This window comes from Lolium rigidum, chromosome 7, assembly GCF_022539505.1.
Source record: "Lolium rigidum isolate FL_2022 chromosome 7, APGP_CSIRO_Lrig_0.1, whole genome shotgun sequence".
NCBI lineage: Eukaryota > Viridiplantae > Streptophyta > Magnoliopsida > Poales > Poaceae > Lolium > Lolium rigidum.
Genome location: NC_061514.1, coordinates 277,062,411 through 277,068,609, shown reverse-complemented (window position 1 = coordinate 277,068,609; position 6,199 = coordinate 277,062,411).

Here is a 6,199-nt window from a genome sequence, read left to right as displayed (position 1 = left end):
ATTACAATTATATCCATAGTATAAGTATCACCATTGCTTGCAACTTAATACAGGAAAGTTAGACGATAACACGAAAGGTTAGACTTTAAACATAAATCTGATTGAATTGGCGGTCTATGCTGACAAATAATGCTAATTAGAATATAACAACGCATCATATCATGTGTGCATTATTATATCTCTATTTGTCAATTTATTTGGAACATAATTTATTCACTGTTCACTTTCCTCTTATGGGAAGACACCTCTAGATATTTTATGAATGGAGGTCACATTCTTTTATGCTGAAATACAAATCCAACAATCATGTTTTCCTGCTGTTTCTCATAGGCAATCATCTTCACTAATCTTGATTAATCGCTTGCTGACAAGCGGTGAGGTCAACGACATAACATGTTCGTTACAGGAAGCTGATAACTATTGTGTTATGCCCAGGTTCAACGTTGTGCTTGGAATGTCAGGTGTTATAGTGTACTACATCCGTGTAATCCAGCATTATGATATTCTTTAAATATCAGTTAAATAGTGAACTTCAAAAGCGCGCCTGTTCTTGTCGCATCCATACTATTCCTCTTAAGTTTATAGCGAGCGGTGATAATCTATCTTATCAAGGCATCTTTTCATAATTGTGGTTATATGAGGAACTGAGCTTTCTACGAATTTTCTAACTCCCGTCAACAGCGCGATAAACTCTTTGAAGCGCGTTGCGAGAATCAGTTTTCTATATTGCAAAGAGATCTCACTTCTCAATCTCTTCATTTATTTTGTCTTGCTATTGCTATTTATTTCGTATGTTTTGTGTATTATATTAAAACACAAAAATTAATTATAAACATAATTTGTTCTTTATGCTTATTTTATATATCAAAAACACAAAAAAATTAGTATCTTTATGATTTGCTTTGTCTGGTTTTAATAATTATAAGTATAGGAGTGATTAAATGCACAAATCCTGGATGTGGTGACTGTATGATAATAATGATTTATTGTGCCATAATTTATCACCTTTCTGATGAGAATTATTGAGTCAGACGCAGCATGAAATCGTGATAGCAGAACAGTTTTTGAAATTAAGTTAAGTGATCTTCTTCCAATCACTCATCGTTACGATCGGACGTCGTAGCGTCATAAATATAAGATCGTGATCGATGTTCTGAGTCAAAGTTGTTCTAGCCTATAATTCAGGAAAAACTAAGATTAGTTAACTATCTCTGCCTAGAATAAGTATTGATTCATGGAACAAATGCAGATGCTTTAGTTAGGTGATGTTATTCATCTTTGCTAAGTCAACCTAACAGAGTAACATAATAGTTAAACAATTGAATGAATAATAATATTACTTGCTCAAGCTTGAGAAAAATGAAATCTAGTTAAGAAATTACTTGTATGGGTAGACTACTTAGATGATCATCCAAACAGCTGCTCTGCGGGACTAAATTTTCTTACGCGGAATTTATTGGATTCAGCTCGCTGGAGAGTACCTTTGTGCTCCAATCAAAAATCCTCTTGGTGAAGCAACAAAGCTTCTTGATATATATGATGAGTTAGTCTATCATGACGCATGGCACACGGAAAGAGCTCCACAAGGTGAGAAGGTAAGTTGCATTTGAAGAATCCTCCTCCTTAGGTGATAAAAAGATTGAGTATAATAACCAATGCCTATGCTTGCGAATGAGTGGGGCTAATGTTGGTCCTAATAATGTTCCATTAGCTTCATTGGTTGCCCAAGAAAGAACATGTTGATGTAAGCTTCATTAAAAATAATAATTTCAACAACAATGCTTATCGGAACAATTCTGAGTAATAACTATAGGCCATATCCTTATAATAATGGTAATGGTTGCATGCTAATTCTGTGGAATTCTTACAACAATAATAGGAATGCACCCCTGGACTTGAAACCATGCTTAAAAAATTTAGTATAATACCTATTGCCTTTAACAAATCCGTTGAGGAAAAGCTCAATAAAATTGATATTCTTGTTTCTAGAGTTAGTAGTCTTGCCTCTGATGTTGATCTTTTGGAAATCGAAAGTTATGCCTAATAGGGATATTGAAAATAAAATTGTTACTACAGCAAATGCCATCCAGAGTTAGAATTAATTGAGAATATAAGATTGATGGTGAGCTAGCATTCTAGGTGGGATAGAGAAGAAAATGAAAAACTAGCTAAAAGAGTAATGTAGCTAAAGTTTGGACTATTACCACCACTAGCAATGCTAACCAGTTCACATGTTACTTGCACCTCCTACTATCAGCAAAACAAAATAATTGGTGTTGGCAATGCTTCTACTCCTAGGTGCCAAAGCGCGCAAAAATTACCACAAAAGCTGCTACATCGCTTATTGAAAGCACGCTGTGATCCGATTGCTGAAATTTTACTACTGGCAACCATGAGGATGATGGTTGATAGGCGTGTATTTCACCCGTTCGTTGGGCAACCCCAAGAGGAAGGTTATAATGCGGCACGGCGGCAAGTTTTCCCTCGAGGAGAGAAACCAAGGTTTTATCGGACCGGGAGGGGCCAAGAAGCGCGTTGAAGGTTGATTGGCGGCAGGATGTAGTGCGGCGCTTAACACCTGCGAGATTCCGGCAGCCAGCGTGGAACCTGCACAACACGACCAAAGTACTTTGTTCAGACGAAAGCGGTGAGGTTGTCAATCTCGCGGCAAACTGGCACGCAACAAAGGATTAACACGTGTTGCGTGGAAGATTGATTGTTCGCGAAGAAAACGAGTAAAAACAAGGGGATATGCCGGCCAGTTGTATTTACCAGATGCTCGATAAAAGATAAGGTGGGTCCCACACGTCTGATTCATAAGTTAGTCTCTCCCATAAGATAAAAGCATGTTGGGTGAACAAATTACAGTCGGGCAATTGACAAATAGAGAAGGCATAACAATGCACATACATGACATGATAAGTATAGTGAGATTTAATTGGGCATTACGACAAAGTACATAGACCGCCATCCAACTGCATCTATGCCTAAAAAAGTCCACCTTGAGGTTATCATCCGAACCCCTCCGGTATTAAGTTGCTAAGCACGAGACAATTGCATGTAAGTATGAGTAAGTAATGTAATCAACAACTACATCCTCGGACATAGCGCCAATGTTTTATCCCTAGTGGCAAGACACAACACAACCTTAGAACTGTCATCACTGTCCCGAGTGTCAATGCGGGCATGAACCCACTATCGAGCATAAATACTCCTCTTGGAGTTAAAAGCAAAAACTTGGCCAGAGCCTCTACTAGATAACGGAGAGCATGCAAGATCATAAACAACACATATGTAATAACTTGATAATTAACATAACATGGTATTCTCTATCCATCGGATCCCAGACAAACACAACATAGAGTATTACAGATAGATGATCTTGATCATGTTAGGCAGCTCACAAGATCCAACAATGAAGCACAATGAGGAGAAGACAACCATCTAGCTACTTGCTATGGACCCATAGTCCGAGGGTGAACTACTCACTCATCACTCCGGAGGACGACCATGGCGGTGTAGAGTCCTCCAGGAGATGAATCCCCTCTCGGCGAGAGTGCGGAGGAGATCTCAGAATCCCCGAGATGGGATCGCGGCGGCGGCGTCTCGGTAGAGTTTTCCGTATCGTGGTTTTCGCCTCGGGGGTTTCGCGACGGAGGCTTTAAGTAGGCGGAAGGGCAGATGGGGGCCTGACGAGGGGCCACACATAGGTAGCGCGGCCGGGCCCCATGGGCCGCCGCCCTGTGGTGTCAGCCACCTCGTGGCCCAGCCAAGTATGCTCTTCGGTCTTACGGAAGGTTACGTGGCAAAATAGGCCACTGGGTCTTGCGTTTCGTCCAATTCGAGAATATTTCGTTACTAGGATTTACGAAACCAAAAACAGCGAAAACGAAGCTGGCGCTCGGCATCTTGTTAATAGGTTAGTTCAGAAAATGCACGAATATGACATAAAGTGTGCATAAAACATGTAGGTATCATCAATAATATGGCATAGAACATAAGAAATTATCGATACGTCGGAGGCGTATCAAGCATCCCAAGCTTAGTTACTGCTCGTCCCGAAGCGAGGTAAAGCGATAACAAAGATAATTTCGAAGTGACATGCCATCATAACCTTGATCATACTATTTGTAAACATATGTAGTGAATGCAGCGATCAAAACAATGGTAATGACATGAGTAAACAAGTGAATCATAAAGCAAAGACTTTTCATGAATAGTACTTCAAGACAAGTATTAATAAGTCTTGCATAAGAGTTAACTCATAAAGCAATAAATCAAAGTAAAGGTATTGAAGCAACACAAAGGAAGATTAAGTTTCAGCGGTTGCTTTCAACTTGTAACATGTATATCTCATGGATAATTGTCAACATAGAGTAATATAACAAGTGCAATATGCAAGTATGTAGGAATCAATGCACAGTTCACACAAGTGTTTGCTTCTTGAGGTGGAGAGAGATAGGTGAGCTGACTCAACATAAAAGTAAAAAGAATGGTCCTTCAAAGAGGAAAGCATCGATTGCTATATTTGTGCTAGAGCTTTTATTTTGAAAACATGAAACAATTTTGTCAACGGTAGTAATAAAGCATATGAGTTATGTAAATTATATCTTACAAGTTGCAAGCCTCATGCATAGTATACTAATAGTGCATGCACCTTGTCCTAATTAGCTTGGACTACCGGATCTTTGCAATGCACATGTTTTAACCAAGTGTCACAATGGAGTACCTCCATGCCGCTTGTACAAGGTCTAAGGAGAAGCTCGCATTTTGGATTTCTCGCTTTTGATTATTCTCAACTTAGACATCCATGCAGGGACAACATGGACAACAGATAATGGACTCCTCTTTAATGCATAAGCATGTGGCAACAATTATTATTCTCATATAGAGATTGAGGATATATGTCCAAAACTGAAACTTCCACCATGAATCATGGCTTTAGTTAGCGGCCCAATGTTCTTCTCTAACAATATGCATGCTCCAACCATGAAGGTGGTAGATCTCTCTTACTCAGACAAGACGGACATGCATAGAAACTCACATGATATTCAACAAGGAATAGTTGATGGCGTCCCCAGAAACATGGTTATCGCATCAACAAGCAACTTAATAAGAGATAAAGTGCATAAGTACATATTCAATACCACAATAGTTTTTAAGCTATTTGTCCCATGAGCTATATATTGCAAAGGTGAATGATGGAATTTTAAAGGTAGCACTCAAGCAATTTACTTTGGAATGGCGGATAAATACCATGTAGTAGGTAGGTATGGTGGACACAAATGGCATAGTGGTTGGCTCAAGTATTTTGGATGCATGAGAAGTATTCCCTCTCGATACAAGGTTTAGGCTAGCAAGGTTATTTGAAACAAACACAAGGATGAGCGAGTGCAGCAAAACTCACATAAAAGACATATTGTAAACATTATAAGACTCATACCGTCTTCCTTGTTGTTCAAAACTCAATACTAGATATTATCTAGACTCTAGAGAAACCAAATATGCAAACCAAATTAGCAAGCTCTAAGTGTTTCTTCATTAATGGGTGCAAAGTATATGATGCAAGAGCTTAAACATGAGCACAACAATTGCCAAGTATCAAATTATCCAAGACATTTTAGAGTTACTACATGTAGCATTTTCCAATTCCAACCATACTAACAATTTACGAAGAAGAAACTTAGCCATGAATACTATGAGTAGAGCCTAAGGACATACTTGTCCATATGCTACAGTGGGCGTGTCTCTCTCCATAAAGTGAATGCTAGGATCCATTTTATTCAAACAAAACAAAAAAACAAAAACAAACCAGGCGCTCCAAGCAAAGTACATAAGATGTGACGGAATAAAATATAGTTTCGAGGAGGACACTGATAATGTTGTACGATGAAGAAGGGGATGCCTTGGGCATCCCAAGCTAGACAGCTTGAGTCTTCTTAGAATATGCTGGGGGTGAACCACAGGGCATCCCCAAGCTTAGAGCTTTCACTCTCCTTGATCATGTTGCATCATACTCCTCTCTTGATCCTTGAAAACTTCCTCCACACTAAACTCGAAACAACTCATTAGAGGGTTAGTGCATAATAAAAATTAACATGTTCAGAGGTGACACAATCATTCTTAACACTTCTGGACATTGCATAAAGCTACTGGACATTAATGGATCAAAGAAATTCATCCAACATAGCAAAAGAGG